Consider the following 17,670-nt stretch of genomic DNA (forward strand, 5'->3'; position numbering starts at 1 on the left):
TTTTGAGAAAAACCTTTGGACGCTTGTGTCCTCTTAAAATACGCTAGTCAAGCTTAAAGTCTTCTTTTTGTTAAAAGTAATGAATAAATACATAATTTATGCATTTGTAAAGTACAAAGTTAAAACTATAGAAAAAATCCACTAATTTTTGTGCTTTTCAAATCGTCAGTGGTGCCAACTTTTGGTCCACCTTGTGTTCTGAAATTAAAATTCTTCATGGCTATTTAACTTTGTGATGTAAAAACATTTTGTACTCCTCTTAGTTAAAATTACCTCACAAAACCATAACATAAAACCAAGACCTAGGCTAATACTCAACTCATGCAATACATCATTTTCGTGGTCGAAGTCAACTGCGTGGAACATCAAAAGAAAAAAAAAAGTATCTACCTACCGAACCGAAAAAATCCAAGTCAAACTAAAAACATTAACGTGTGCACACACTCGTAAGGTTGCCAATAAAATCGTTTAAAAAAACATTTCTTTTTCTGTTTAAGTTGTTTTTCTTTTTGCCGTCTTATGCTTAGTTGCTTTAATTAAAATGCCAGTCGCAGCCAGAATTGAAATTTTTATAGAGCGTGGGAATTTTTCTCCACTATTTATGCTTTTTTTCTAATGTCTAATTTTCCTCCCTGTCTGTGAGATGTGGTACTGGGTGCGATAACGACACTGGAGGAAAACGTCAACAGGAGACGTCAGAGTGTACGGAAAACGTCAGAGTGTACCCGGCAGGTGTCAAATTGAGAAATCTATCCATTGAAGGGAAGCAGCAGTGGCATAGAGGAGCAATTAGATAAAAACCACGAGCGATGGTTGTGAGTTAGATAGGTGTATCTTGACATATTCTGGTCCTCCTTCCCGCACCAGACATATTATAGGAAGGTACACCTCACGTATATAGTATATCTATGCTTTTGGGACTTCTTCATTTGCTATTATTTTTATCTCTGCCTTTTTTATTTTAGCTGATGTGTGGTTTTGTTGTCTACTCTAACTCGCCGTCGCCGTCTGTCTAGAGTCTTCTATCTGATTCAATCTTTTAGCTGGATGGTTTTTGTAGATTCTTTTTTGGTGCTCCTGCATAGTTTATTTCTGAGAAATTTTGTAATGGTAATACAGTATGACGGACGCCATAAGGTGTCTTCGTCTACAACTACTGTGGATAGGAGTTTATTATGGTTTCTCGCAATCTGTGTTAATTGGTTTTGCTTTTGCCATATCAAATGTTAAAGATCGGAAATGAAAGGGAGGTGTTATAGTGACTGTTGTTGGCAAGCAATAAACTTAAGCATTTTTGATAGGATTGAGTTTTCCGAAGAAGAAATTAGGTTAATTAGTTAAGATATTCTATATGAAGACATATTACATATATGGTTAGGTATCAATTATATACATCGATTACATTAATTACAAGTGTGAACATAGGATAAATCATTTAGACTTATCAGGAAAAGAAAGACCAAGTTACTCGTAAAAAGAAATATGTGGTATCTCAATGAAATTTTTAATAAACTAATATATTTTTTAAGAAAGATGCTCTATCCGGAACTGAGTTCAAAAGTTTAGCAAAACCAACTTAAAGATTTTTCAAGGTAATTGCTTCTTTCGCCGGTGGAGAGTTATCAGCCGGATATATGGGTGAAACTATGTCTGACATTACAGCTTCCTCGCAACGGCCGCTGAGCAGGTTCTTCGACCCTATAGAATATGGTGGGACCAGTCCTACAAGGTTTGGGATATGGGCTTCCTAGGAAACTGCGTCTTACGAAGCGTTGAAAAATCCTCCAAGAGTAATCGTTGTCATGTAAAATACTTTAAGTTAGCAGTTTGGATTCGACATACAAATTTTAGGTCCCCTCCCTTCCTGCCATTAATCGCAGGAAATGTTTAGAGTTGTAAATTACTAGGTACTGGTTGTCAACGAGCTGTTGCGCTGCAAATTGGATTTATTCAGCTTTATTCAATTTTATTGAATCAGTTCGAAATTAAATAGAAGGAAATAAACTTCTGTGAAAAAAATGCTCAAAAAAGATATGAACAAAATAAAATTTCTGATAAAAAAAATAAATTATTCCTCAACTTAATCCTGTATTGGAAAAATAGGAACTTGTTGAAAAGAACAGAGCGTGGTTTGACATTCCGCATTCGAGTAGTACGGTTAAAGAACGAATATCTGTATTTCACAATACGACATATGTTGGGTCAAACCGAAAAGGTTCCTATAGAAGCTCGAAAATTGCTTTTAAACTGTGTAAGGGTAGGAATACAGCTGTCTATTTCACTAGTGAAAAAAGGTGAAAATGTTTACTAATTTAGATGATGTAAGTGTCGGAAATGCAAATTGTTTGTTGGAAATATAAAAGTTGACGAGAAAATCATTCTTTAGAGAAAGACACAACGAACTTTGTGCGAAATTTAAAAGTTCTACGATATCGGGGATCGCTTTAATAGTAGTTTAGTTAGAAAAACTTTACCACTACCAGATTTATATATATTTAAGATATTAAAGTTTAATTGTATAATTAACCTAGTTGCTTAATTAAAAGTCTCCTTCCAGGATAAGTTGTCTTGTACAATTTTTCAGCCTATACTTTTCCACTCATAACTTCCAATGTTTCAGCCAATTCTATCACAGCTGATCCAAAATATTTTATACGAAACTCTTTCAAATCAGGACGTCTTGCAATAAGATTGCAAAGGTCGCATAGAATCGGTAAATCTATAGTCGATGCGGAATTTAATTTAATAGTTCGCCTCTAACTTTAAATATAACATTTATCATAATTATGGGGAAATGGTTGAGGAGGTATGTTTGTTCTTGAAGATCTAAATTTAGTTGACTGTAAATCATTATACGTATGTTGCGAATATTGAGCTTCTTCTTTAAAACTTCTACAAGTGACATGGCTTGACTTCTCTATTATTGTTTTCAAATTGTCTTTTGGATCTGAAAGGCTAATACCGGGTGAAAATTCGATACTTCAGCCTAAGCTTAGAGCCAACCCCTCCCACTTTTTTACTAGATTACCCCTGGATGACAAAATCTTTTTAAGTACTTGTCTCGGCAATTTTTCTTCGTTCATTTCCATCACAATGGAGGTTCAGTTGTTTCCAAATGTAACATATAAATGGAGTTCAAATACCTGAGGAACCTTTCCACCTCCTTGTATTGGCAATATCCCCAGACTTGCGCACCATAAAGCATTAAAGAAGAACTATGCTCGACACCTTTATTATCGATGCAACGTTTCCACACATAAGAAACTACTCTTTTCGCAAATATCAGTCATGGTATTCGAGTACTTCCGAACTGGATTCCTCCTCCGACCTCCTCCACACAGCTTTGTTTAGCTCCCATTTCTGTTGGAAACTCCTCAGATATATACTCCCCATCCCATACGTAGGACACATTATTTTCATACATCGCTCTGACAAGGGTAACGACTTTACTTTTATACTCCAAGCTCATTAAGCTTGAATGAAACGCAGCTCGAAAATCCACAAAAAAGCCGTAAAGTTTCCTTCTTTTGAAGTCTTCTCCAGTGTTTATCAATCTGAATACTTGGTCTATAGTCGAATAGCTCTTTCTAAATCTTGCTTGAAATTCATTAAGAATGTTCTTTTCTTCGGTCCAATGTGTAAGTAAGCCTATTAAAATTAGAGTACTGAAAAGCTTTGCGAAAGCATTCTCTTGTACATCATAAGACCCTTTTTTGTGTAAGGGGTATATTATTGACATCTTGAAGCTTTCAGGGACGTCTGCGCTCTAAAAAATTCTGTTGAACTCCCCTGTCAATACGGATAAGAACTGGTATTCGGTCTTCACCCGGATAAAATAAAAATAAATTGGGTGGAGCGACAGTCCGTTGAGAACCAAGGCCTAGTGACTTACAACTCTCAACCATTTCTGTGTGCGAGTAATGTTGTCAGGAATGGAGGGGACCTACAGTTTATATGCCGACTCCGAACGGCTAATTTTGAGAAAGCACTTTTTCATGACAATAGTTACTCTTGGAGAATTTGTCAATTCCTCGCAAGAGGCAGTACCCGTGAAAAGACTTTAGATGGTATAGGCAAGGATCGAACCCAAGACCTCTAGCATGACAGTCCAACGCACTAACCATCATGCCACGGGTACAATCCGGAGCCTTCTTTAAATTTGTTATTGGCATCTGCATAAATTATTTTGAAAAAAATGTGTTGAATTTCCTCAGCAGCTTTAAGAGAGCAAACGGTTTTTTCTTTGCTTTTAGACACTCATCGTCAAACCAGCCATGCCATGAAATCTATCTTTCCATCTTAGCTTGGGAAGCAGCCTCAGTTGTTTTGTGCAGTTGGTTGGTATCTTCGTTACCAGAGACTATGCAAGACATTTCCAAAGGCATGTGGTCCGAAAAAGTCCGTTCAGCTATCCTAAAATCAATAACAATTGTATTCCATTTGCCGGACATAAAGCAATAGTCTATTACTGAGCACGATGTTCCACGAATAAATGTAAAGGGTGATTTTTTTGAGGTTAGGATTTTCATGCATTAGTATTTGACAGATCACGCGGGATTTCAGACATGGTGTCAAAGAGAAAGATGCTCAGTATGCTTTGACATTTCATCATGAATAGACTTACTAACGAGCAACGGTAGCAAATCATTGAATTTTATTACCAAAATCAGTGTGCGGTTCGAAATGTGTTTCGCGCTTTACGTCCGATTTATGGTCTGAGGCTCATTTCTGGTTGAATGGCTACGTAAATAAGCAAATTTCCCGCATTTGGAGTGAAGAGTAACCAGAAGCCGTTCAAGAACTGCCCATGCATCCCGAAAAATGCACTGTTTGGTGTGGTTTGTACGCTGGTGGAATCATTGGACCGTATTTTTTCAAAGATGCTGTTGGACGCAACGTTACGGTGAATGGCGATCGCTATCGTTCAATGCTAACAAACTTTTTGTTGCCAAAAATGGAAGAACTGAACTTGGTTGACATGTGGTTTCAACAAGATGGCGCTACATTCCACACAGCTCGCGATTCTATGGCCATTTTAAGGGAAAACTTCGGAGAACAATTCATCTCAAGGAATGGACCGGTAAGTTGGCCACCAAGATCATGCGATTTGACGCCTTTAGACTATTTTTCGTTTGGCTACGTCAAGTCTAAAGTCTACACAAATAAGCCAGCAACTATTCCAGCTTTGGAAGACAACATTTCCGAAGAAATTCGGGCTATTCCAGCCGAAATGCTCGAAAAAGTTACCCAAAATTGGACTTTCCGAATGGACCACCTTAGACGCAGCCGCGATCAACATTTAAATGAAATTATCTTCAAAAAGTAAATGTCATGGACCAATCTAACGTTTCAAATAAAGAATCGATGAGATTTTGCAAATTTTATGCGTTTTTTTTTTTTTTTAAGTTCTCAAGCTCTTAAAAAATCACCGTTTATGCTTGCCATTTTTTCAGCATACTTGTATCCAGAGAATCGGCTATTTTCAATATTTTAGCGCCTTTCGCATGACTTATTTCATCCTTAGATATGCGATAGTGGTTGAAGATTGTTGACGCAGTTCCGCTAATAAAGCTATTTTGCGACTGACCTACCCTAACATTAAAATCTTCAATCAGAAGTACATCCATTGAGTCTAGAGTTTGTAGGGTTTCGCAAAATCTGTTATAATCTAGCATCCAATGTGAACAGTTATTTAGCTCCAATACGTCCATTTCTTCAACTTTTAAAAAATTCGTAAAAACAACATCAAGATGCTAGCGATATCTCCATTACCTTCCACCACTTCCTCTACCAAATGCGTTTGACTTTACTACTGGAATCCAACTTGATTCATAATTCTTAAATAAATTTAAATTTATAATTTTCATCATCTAATACTTATGTTTCAAAAAGCATAAATTCATCAAAGCTTTTTACATAGTTAAAAAAATTCATAACAAAAAATGTATTTTTAAGCTTTGGCACGTTATATCCTTAAATACGTACTTAAGTTTACATAATTATTTTGATTCTCATCATTCCATTCTTTCGTGCGGACTTCCATGCGGTTGCTGCCTTGCACTCTTATTTTCGTCGCTGTAATGACATTAAAAGGATGAACTGCAACCAACTTCGGATGAGACATAAAGATTTGACGTTTTCCGATTTTGATTGACATATCATTTGTTTATATTTTTACTGTCGCGTTCTACTTCACTCATAAAGTATTGAAGATCGGCAAACTTATTACTAAATTCTCTTCCAAATACATGTTTTAATATTTCCATAATCTGTCAGTGTGTGTCAGTATCAGTCAATCACTCATTAATTCAGTTAGTGTTATTTTTTGTTGAAAGTGCTATATCTTAGGAACCACTTTTGTCATTTAATTTAGATTTATTAAAGTGCATGTCTTTGACTTGTTTAGTAAAAACTAAAAGCAAGTTTGTGGCTTTTGAAGTCAGATGGAAAATGGAAAAACGACCTAAGCTAGTGTTTAGGAATTAGCCAGGCCAATACTTAGACGGCAATTCGAATGTAGCTTGGAATTTTGAATTAAATCAAATTAACTCTTTACTTTGTATTTAAATTTCAAAAATAACAACTGTCAAACTGTTAGCTGTCAAATTTTTATTTTTTCTTCGCAATGCTAGTATTTTACTCACATATGATACAAAATAAAAATTTCGTAAGCACAATTGAAATGCATCAAAGCTTCACGTGACTCAAGAGTAAATTTTCTACAATTTCAAAACATCAAATAAAGCAAAAAGTATTTGTTGTTCTTATACTTATAGGTCTAATCTCATAAACTGTGTAAATAATTTAACTCTATCCAACTATAACATTTATTTTAAATATACTAATCTAACAAATTTGCCAACAATGTATTACAAAATATACTTTTTTTTTATCTTTTTCTAGATTGATGACAATGAGCTCTATCCCATCATAAGCTCTATCAAGTTTGCATTAATTTCTATCAAACGGTAAGTTTGCATGTTGCACAGCACTTAAAATGCATCCATGTATTTTAAAATTGTTGCACAAATCATAAAATCATAATTGCTGTATTTCTCGTCTTATTGTTTTTGTTGTTTACGGGCTAAATCCCATGATTTAAATCCAACATACGAGTTCATACGGCGGACGTACTGTATGTCAATAAACATTTTCCCATCGTTAATCATTAAAGTTCAACTTCTGACGTCCGTCACCGTTGATTGTGTGGCGTTGTCGTCGAGTTGACTAAATGTCAAATGTGTCAGGCATCATGGCAGGTGTGCCCGCGCGCTCATTCGACATCAAATAATGACATATCAAATGACCCACTTTGACTTGAGGTTTATTAAGGTTAATGTAACACTTAAGAGCGCAGAATGAAAGAGAGGATGGAAAAAAAATCTCAAGCAAACATAATTACACTAATGAATGAGCTACTTACACGCTTTTCCATGCAGATGGAGCCTGCTCTGTATATGGAAGTCGATGTCGAGGTGGATTGGTTATGGTGGAGGCGTTCACGTCATCGTCGTCGTTGATTGTGGGGACCAAAAGTAACGCAGAGAATCATATGAATAGTTTACTATAATTTTTTCTTTTAAATTTTATAGCTCATATGTGCCCATAGTTTTTTGTATTAATTCTCACTTGACCGTTAGTTGGCATAGCTGTTGATGGGGTAAGCTTTTATTGTCGACGGAATAAGCTATTGTATACCTAAGTCGGTTAAAATACAAAAATAGGGGGAGGAAAAAGATACATTTTTTTTTTAAATTCGAATAAAGAAAAGATGGGGAATGAAACCATAACCTGTTGGGGGGTTTGGGTTCAATGTTAAGAGGGATTACACAGGGTGAAGTGATGATGGCAAAGTGCAAGTTGTCTTTGATGATGAATATAAATGTACGTTTGTGCGGTTTCATGTGGCATTAGGGTTGAGAATTAGGATATACGAGTACGTTCCTAGGTATGTACTTTTTTTTCCTTAAGAAACACATGTGAGCTTATCCTGCTCATAGAATTGACATTGACAAAGAGTTATTGTCTTAAGAAAAAGAATATGTACGTATGTAGAACCGGCTTTAAGGATTTATCTTGAACGAACATTGTTCTAGTTTTAAGGTATTCTCTTTAACTTTCTTATACCTAAACCTAACTACATGATCATTGTTCACATCATGATTCATGAACATCATATTATAGGGGATTGATATATTTATTTAAAGAACAAAAGAAAAACTACTTTAAGCTTAGGGAGGAAATGGAGGCATTTAATTTATTGTTAAAAATCCTCCGATCTTAAAAAACAGTCAATAACTTTCAAAGTACGGACCGGACATATATAATAGAGATGGAGCTGCAGTATAGTAATTGCTATCAAAATCGTAATTTCCATTGTGAATTGCTCGCTATTTGGGTAAATGTCAGTTTTAAAGGTGTCATGTTTTGACATTTGACAAGAAAAACTAATCTATTAACAAAAATTTAACGAAAGACTATTAATTGTTTTAATTATTTGTAAAAGATTTGAATATTTTTTAAATTAAAAATTGCACAGTTTACAGTATCGCTAGAAAAGTTTGCTGACTGCGTTATTTCTTCTATGAACTGATCACAATTGTCGGCTGCTAGGATCTTGTGATTTAACACACTCTCGCTTTTTTGTCAACGTCACAACTTCTTCGCAATCAAATAATCATAAATTAATTATTCTGACAAAATACTCGGTTTTTTAATATCAAAATTTAAACAATTAATGAAAAACAGTATATTTAATATATTTTGTAACACTCGATCATATGTCCATCACGAACCAGTTTATTTGAAGAAGTCGGTTTGTTGACACAATTTTAAATGATTTGAGTTCTTATTTTGATGCAAATTAAATATTTCCAATAAGACTTTTCAAAGCAGACTTTAAATAGATTTATATTGGCACTACTGACGCGGAATTTATGGCAAATTAATTGGGCAAGTTCAAGCAACGTAAGGGACTTATGGCTGAATCACAAACATGCTTCAGCATCGTCTGCGTTACGGTGGGCCTACTTCGAGGTTGCTTTGAATGACATTTCTATTATTTCATTAATCCAAAGAGCAAATATTTTCTTTCATGACATTTTTTTACAGCTGTTGAGCTGAAATACAAACAAATTAAACTAGAACTTCCGTTTGGAGTCACATTACGTCACATGAGGTCGAAGCTCCATTGTTCCTATGGCTGAACTCGTCAACGTCAGGCGAATCCGAAGCTGAAGAGTGTTTGTGATTCAGGCATTAATTTGCAGTCAACTTAAGAGTTCGTTGAACTCTTTCAAAATCTTAACTTTACTTCACAAGCCTCTACTTTCAGTTTATCTTGTCAAAAACCGTTCTTGTCTACAAACCACTTCTTGGGCAAGCTACAAGTCCATCACGTTCTTTTTTTTTTAAACTAATGGCAAGGAATCCTTTTATGAAGAACATTTAAAAAAATTGGCTGTCTTATTGACATAAGTGACGTTGACCCGTGGCATGATGGTTAGTGCGTTGGACTGTCATGCAAGGGGTCTTGGGTTCAATCCCTGCCTGTGCCAGCTTAATTTAAAAAAATAATTTCGCGGGTACTGCCTCTTGCGAGGAATTGACAAATCCTTAAAGAGTAATTCTTGTCATGAAAAAGTGCTTTCTCAAACTAGCCGTTCGGATTCGGCCTTAAATTGTAGGTCCCTTCCATTCCTGACAACAGTACTCGCACACAGGAATGGTTGAGAGTTGTAAGTCACTAGGCCCTGGTTCACAACGGACTGTTGCGCCACCCCATTTGATTTGACGTTGACTTGATAGTTAGAGAGATTTCTTTTTTCCAGTCAAATTTCCAATAAAGTTGTCTCAATTGGAAGTCATTTTTTTGGCAGCTTTCCAATCAGATGCTATAAACTTCCCTAATTTTTCAGTCGCTTATGCCGTCTGAACCTGCCCATTGTTGTTAGGGGCTATCATTGATATGATTTATTGGAAATTTTTTGACAGGTTTGTCATTGAAAATTTCTGTCATTGAACACACATTTTTTGATTGGATTTTGATAAGGACATTAGAATCGAGAATTTGAAGTTAGAGTTGAAAATTCAACTGACAGTTGGGAATACGATTATGCTCAGAAATGTGAAATGCACAAGAAGGTGTTCATTGAAAACGATTTTATCATCAAGAAATCAACAAATTTTACTAGAAGAAAAGTTCCGGGTTGGATGATGTATTTTTTTGTTTATTAGAAAAATTCTACAACTTATTAGTTTCTAATCAGCCTAACATTACAAATTTGACTCTCTAAATGGCTTTCAAATCTCGAAACAAAATTTTCAATAATGATTTTTCAAATTTGAGTTGAGTTCGTGAATCGTATTGAACTAACAGTGGTATTATTATTGTTCTTTCAACTGGATTAATTGACACTGACAGTTTGGTCTTTGATTTAAAGCTGCGTTCACAGTGAAATGTGTCAAGTTCCATTGATTTACTTTTATTGTTAATATTTTGACATTTCAACCAAAATTTAATTTAAAAAAGTAAGTTAATTTCAAACAATTGATTACTGTCAGATCTAATATCTTTAAAATATTGAATTGTAGAAAGATATTTGATAGATTTATCTCCATGGTATTGGTGTATTTTTCTTGAATTTACAGGAGCTAATAACTCAAAGTTTTTGGAGCTCATATATTAAAAATTGGGTAAGTGTCCTGTTCCGTGAATTATTATACTTATGGTGGTTATGCCAGAAAAATTTACCAAATATTTAAAGCTAACTCTGGTTTAAGATATATTTTTGATGTCTATTGCAATAATTTAATAGAACTTTTTCACAAACATTGTATCCTTCCTTGAACAAAGTGGTTTAGCGAGTCGACTTTTCATTGTTTTGTTTCTTGAGTTAACTTATTCTGTTTTAATAGCTGTAGAAAAATAAAAATAAATTAGCTGGCGCAACAGTCCGTTGAGAACTAGGGCCTAGTGACTTATAACTCTCAATCATTCCTGTGTTTTGTTTTCAGGAATTGAGGGGACCTACAGTTTTAAGCCGAATCCGAACGGCTAATTTGACAAAGCACTTTTCAAGACAAGAATTACTCTTGGAGAATTTGTCAATTCCTCGCAATAGGCAGTACCCGTGTAAACAACATAAGATAGCACAGGCAACGATTGAATCTAAGACCTCTGGCATGACCGTCCAACGCACTAACCATCATGCCACGGGTACTCATTATTAGCTGTATAACTTACTAATACCTATACTTATCCAGCTGAGTTGTTGCGGTCTTTCATCTCTTGAAATTTCACTTCAGCAGTCAAGACCAAGCTTTCTGGCGTCTGTAAATTCATAGTGCCTGTATCACAAGTTCTTTCTTTCTGGGAGTCTTGAACATACGTTTTGATCCGGAGATTTTCCTGACAGTATAATTAATGCATCCGAATGTAGTGGACGTGTTTTGGGTTTTGGACCACAAACACACCTTGGTACCGAGTATCCATTCCCCTGTTTAACTTAACTTAAACTGTTCAAATTACAGATCTTTCATTTGTTTTGACTTTGGAGAAAGCAGTTTTCAACTCATTTATTTGGCCAACCCGAGAGTCCAGAGGTTCGCTAAGGTAGTTCTTCGTCGGATTACTACCAAGCAGTTGTTCAAAGAAATGATTCGTGTTCCGAGGTATGAAAACCTTAACTGCATTGAATTTACAACAGTTACGTCTTGTCAATGTTACGTCTATGCAATGAACTAATGAGCCTTTGTTTGTTGATAGCCTATACTTCGCCTTGTCCTTGTTCTGCAACTCTAAACCTGAGTCTTTAAAACCTTTAAATATGACCTCATTTATCATTAACTCTATCTGTGTGATAAATCCCACATGGTCATCCACACGAAGGAGTACGAGTTTAATTGAGTCAGAACCAGATGTATCTCTTATCCCAGATAGCGGTTTAGGTTCCTGCTGTCATCCCACTCCATTTCATAAATTTGAAAAAATATCCCATTCAATCAATATTTGATCACCAATAGTAAAAACTTGTTTTTGTCTTTTTGAATTTCACAACTATTCTCGTCAATTCTTCGAAATCAAACTCCATTAGTCTATCAAAGAAAATATAAGTTCCAATGAAAAGCTGCGATAACAATACAAGACAACAAATCAAATTAAACCGATCCCAAACCGAACGAAAGCCCCCAAAAACGTTTTATCTGCCTTAGACTCGTATAAAGAAATCTTTTATTCTAAACACGTTTCTCTCTTTCTGAATTTCCAGAATAAATACTGCACCATTCGAAGATGTGAGGTGAGGTGACCTAAAAAAGTCACTTTCATTTCAACTGATAGAGTTAGAGAGTCACAAGAAGGTCTATACCAGTGAAAATGCGATGTGTCTGTTAAGAAATCCATATAGCCGAAAGGCATCTGAGGCACAAAGGCACCAAGCAAAGGGTATTAAACCTTTTTTTCTTCTTTCTGGTCTCTCTGCGCTTATGGTTTGCTAAAACTTCAACGTTTTTTCCAGTTTTCATTGAAAAATATATTCAGCTGGCGTGGCAGTAGTTTCATATTCTCATTAATGCTCGCCATTGCTATCGTTGTAGCCGTCGTTGCTTCAGTCTCTGGATAGTTGAAGTCGTAGTCTTTGCTGACCACACCAAAACAACATCTGCTCAGCTTGGCTATCTTGGGATAAATCAATGACCCACCCGGTTTTCTATAGAATACTGTTCAATGCCAAAATTAAAAGAAAAAATAAGAAAAAACCATGAAGACGAAGTTAAGGTACCTATAGTTGGATGCTTGGGTCTTGCGATGCGATGGTCTTGGGCATCATTTCAAAGAAAAAGTTCGAATCAGCTTTTAAAAATTCAACATAAACCAGTCTTTGGGAGGAAAATTGGAAAGATTACTATTATCAGCGATTGTTGTCGCTCGATTGGTCATCGCTTTCAATGGCTGCTTCGCCACGCCATCCATCGCCATCACTATCCATAAGACGGTTAAGCATGGACAAGGTTTGAATCCAATGGACTTTGTATGGTATATTTATGTACTTTGTAGAGATAAAGGGAAAATTATTTGTCTTGGGAGGCGAGTTGTTTTTATGGATGACAAAATATATGTTATTAACATTTTGTGCCCCCAAACCCAAACGTCAAACGCTAAACGCCAAACCCGATGCTGATGTGTTACCTTGTTTCGATTTTAAGCTCAACAAATAAGTTTAAAGAAAATTGATGTTTATGTGCGAGAAACGTGAGTTTGGTCTATGAACAGGGCACACACCTGCGTCCGGCTACCTCTAGACTCCGGAGTGCAATTTTATATACTACCAATTTTAACTTCCATCTTGTTTTTTGTTTTAAACATCGAAAGAGAAAACAGCGAAAGGTGTGAGTTTTTGAAGATTTATTTGAATTAGTTTTTTGTTCGTTTAATATTTGAACTATGAAAGAGCACTTAGTGCGAGAAAGTGCATTTATAACCAAGGTGGTAATTAGACTTGAGACTTGAGCTTTCTTATAGAAAGAAAATTATTATTATATTGGAGATCTAATGGGAACAAATTAGGTGCACTCATACCGCTTTCAAGTTGGCCATTTAGTTTCTAATGATGATTTATCATTTCAAATTTACTTTCGACAGCATACATACGATTGTTATATTTTTAATGAGAGTTTTTATTAAACTTTATGTTCAGGAATTAATTGTTTTAAATCACATACTTGTAACTTTACCATTGTTTTAAATAAATGTGTTCGTATTTTTAACTTAGATATACACAGTTTTTCAAAATCCAATCGAATCTAATTAGTTCCTGTTAAAATGAGACAAAACTTATATTTTATAAGATTTGATCGATCTGAAAAAATGTGACTTCCGTTAATAAATTTCAATTAGATTTCTTACGAAATTTACTTTCAAAATGTACGTGACCTGACAAACGTTCCGCTGTCTTTTTAAATTTGATTTAACTAAATCCTACAAATAAGTTCACTCCATCGTTCATAACCTAAAATTATGAAAGTACGTATACTTCTAAGTTAACTTTAAATTCACTATTATCGTTATTAGAGGCAATAAGAACAACAACATAATAACCATTAATGACGGTTAAAAGATCGTAGTTTTTGACAAATGTATTCACCTATTGACTCGAGTTCCATTTGTCAAATTGAACTTCAAAGTAGCATTTTTTTTTAAAGTATGGAAACACGATAGTTGTGTTCAACGAGTCTAGATCAGAACAGCCTAGGACAGCACAGTTTCGTGAGAAACGTCAGATGAAGTTAGAACATTCAGTTAAACGTCAGTTGTCAAAAAAAAACAAAATAAATTGCAAAATTGTGTCAATTTTTCGTTTCTCGCTTATTTTTTTAATTTTTTGTGTTTTTACTGTGAAAATATTATTAAAAATTATTAAAATGGAAAATCAAGTGATTGCTAAATTAATACTAAATGAAAATGTTAGTGGTTAGTTAGTAGTGTTTTTCAATTTATTTTATAATTATTCAATTAAAAAAATTAAACAAATTGCCCAAATAACTTTGTTTAATTTTTTTTTGTAAATCACGAGAAAAAAACACAAAGCACAGCCAAATCAAAACGTAAATAAAAAAATGACAACTTCGATTTTGACATTTCTCACGAGCAAGAACAGAAAATCCTGTTCTAAACTGTTCTAGGTTTGTCAATGAATAGGAAAGTAGAACAGTTCAGCACAGAAAAAACCTCAATGAACAGCAAAAAGCTGTACTTTTCTGTTTAGAACAGTCCAGCACAGCGTCAGTGAACACAGCTAATGATAAATGCGTGTGACATTAGTTGGGTCTGTTTATATTTCTTACTATTTCCTCAGAATTTACGGTCAGAACGATTTAAAAGGGATGTGTTCGTTGATTGTAATACATAACGACTCACTAACATTTGGTTTACACTTGGTTTATCTCTACCTAAAACTATTTCAAAGTTTGTAGGTAATGAAAAAGTTCTGTTTTCTCTTTATTTAGTAGTAGTACCCGTGGCGTGATGGTTAGAGCGTTGGACTATCATGCCAAAAGGTCTTGGGTTAAATCCCTGCATGTGCAATCCAAAGTTTTTTTTCACCTGTACTGCCTCTTGTTAGGAGTTGACCAATCTTCACAAAGTAGTTCTTGTGCTTTATTGTATAAGCCCTTCGGAATGATGCTTGATTTCGGTGTTGGATGGGAACCGAGATTATTTTTTTAAATTCTTTTTTATTAATTCCACAAGGATATAAACCCTATCCCGACTGCCCATTATCAAATGCCGATTGAAGCCACCAAAACTGGTTCTACTGCTTCACCCTATCAGTTCGGTCCCGTTCGGACACAGCCCTACTGAACCAAAGGAGCTCTGCTGCGCCTTGTGCCATAACGTCCTGATTTTACAGGAGTCCTCTATCCACGGTTCGTGGTAGATTAGCGGAACTGCCAATCTATCCTGTATCAGACCGCAATTGTCTAAAAAGAGGAATGCCTCCGGTGTAATGAAGCCGCTCAACCGTGCACTCTCTAAATACTCGTCGTTCGGATAGAACGCCCCGAAAATTAAATTGATGGTCGAAGACATAGCTCTTGCTATGTGACCTCGAACGAGTTTTATCACAAAATTGTCAATTCTGTTGATTCGATTCCCATTGTATGGGATCTCGTTGGAATAGTAATGCACGAAAGAAGATTTGGCTGTTCGATATAAGCCGGTACAGCGTCGTAAACACTGCCGCTCGAACACCCGAAACTTCTCCATCTGGGAAGGGGCAACGTTGAACCACACAGAACAACCTTAAACGATCATCAGCCGTATGACGGCCGTGTTAACTGCTGTAAAAAAGCCATTTCGTCAGAGCGAAGGCTCCTCTGGCCCTGGTCAGAGCAGCATTTATATGTCTGTCGAAATATAAATACTGATCTAACCAGATACCGAAGTACTTAACTGCAATTTGGCTCGTTAATCGCTGCCCATGAAGATCAACGATGGCCATCTTGTGCCAATTCTTGCACGCATCCCTCTTGGCCCTAGCCAACGGAGTCCGGAATAGAACTGACTCCAACTTCTGGACATTTATTTTCAGTTTCCAGTCGTCGCAACATCGCTGAATCTTATCGAAATCACGCTGCAAGAGAATTCTAATAACCTCAACATTTTGGGCCGTTCTGTACGCAATTAGATCGTCGGCGTACGCAATTGCCTTTGTAAGACTGCCTATCAGATCGCTGGTGTAAATGCTAAAGAGAATCGGCGAATTCACCGCTCCCTGTTGAAGACCATTTTTAATTGAGAATGTTGTGGTAGAAGTTACATTGCCACTTTTGACAATAAACTTTCTACCGTTAAGCATATCATAAAGAATATACAACAATGGCTTGCTTATTCCAAGCCTGCTCAGTTTTAGGTAAAGACCCTCTAACCATACGGTGTCAAAGGCCTTTTCCAAATCAACCAGAACAGCACTTGTGCATTGTTGTTTTGATTTATTCCATTGGATATCAGAAACGAGTTTAGACGCAGCATAATTTGTGTCATAAACCGCCTTGAACCCGAACTGTTTATCCGGAATTATTTTGTTGTCCGAAGCCCACTTAGTCAGAGCCTTATTAATGATTTTTTCGAAAACTTTGCTGATGCTCGGAAGAAGACTTATCGACCGAAGATTTGACGGGTTGGAGTTGTCCTTTCCCTTTTTCGGGAGAGGATGAACCACAGCGGTCTTCCAATGCACTGGATAATATGCATTATTCAGTGCATTGTTGAAGAGTGTGGTGTAAATGTCAATTGCTTCCGTCGGTAAATGTCTCAGTACAACGTTGGATATACCATCGACACCTGCTGACTTTTTAGTTTTTATTGAATTGAAGATGAGCTGAAGCTCAACCTTCGTCACTAACAAGGGACTTGGTCCCGTTTGCTCGGCGATTATGGCATTTGCCAAGGAATCGTCATTGAACCACATGAAACTGCGGTTCTCAGATCGCCATTGTGTCATATCATTTCGAAGGTAAAAGTGATTAAGTAGGGCTCTGTTTTCCAGGTCGTGGTTGGGCGAATGCTAACATTCACCTTGTACACTTGCAGGAAAGCAGCTCCCACCGGCTCAACTTTTTCCTTCGGATCTTCAATTATATAAAAGTCATCGTCAAAGATGGCTTCTTCTGGATCTTTTTGCGCTGTCCTGAGTACGTCTCTGTTTTCTTCGGTTCTTTGGAGTTTCAGACTCGGAAGGTCATTGTCGTTCTTTTTCCTGAATATCTTGTTGATTTTAGGGAACATACTAGGGTCACTCGAATTAACTGACCGGATGTTGTGGTCCCAGTACTTGTTAATTGATAGCCTGTAGTTCTCTTTAATCAACAGATTGACATTTTATATTGACGACTTCAGTGTCCTAACCTCCAAGTCATGTGGGTCTGTAAGTCGTCTGTACAAGTTTTTGAGTCTTGTCAGTAACCCACTCTTGTGCCTTCGCAGTGTGTCAATAGTCGCGTTTCTGGATGCGTCCATTTGGTCCCGTTCTTTGTACTTTGGTATTGTCCGTTTCATCGTTCGTTTTATTGTTTCGTCCATCTGTTGTAAGTGTTGGTCAATTTCTGTATTTGTCAGGTTTCTGTTGTTTGGTGGGGCTATGTCACCCGAAAGAATTTCTCTCGGTAAGG

General features: G+C 36.1%; 1 protein-coding gene across 1 annotated transcript in view; it reads left to right on the forward strand.

Moving 5' to 3' along the window:
* LOC129940018 (uncharacterized) overlaps positions 1-17,670 on the forward strand; it is a 286,224-nt gene that overhangs the window by 79,096 nt on the left and 189,458 nt on the right. The window contains exon 2 of the mRNA XM_056048240.1: positions 6,904-6,968. The gene's annotated coding sequence lies outside the window, so the exon portion shown is untranslated. The remainder of the gene's footprint in view (positions 1-6,903; positions 6,969-17,670) is intronic.

Source organism: Eupeodes corollae, chromosome 1, assembly GCF_945859685.1.
Source record: "Eupeodes corollae chromosome 1, idEupCoro1.1, whole genome shotgun sequence".
Taxonomy (NCBI): domain Eukaryota; kingdom Metazoa; phylum Arthropoda; class Insecta; order Diptera; family Syrphidae; genus Eupeodes; species Eupeodes corollae.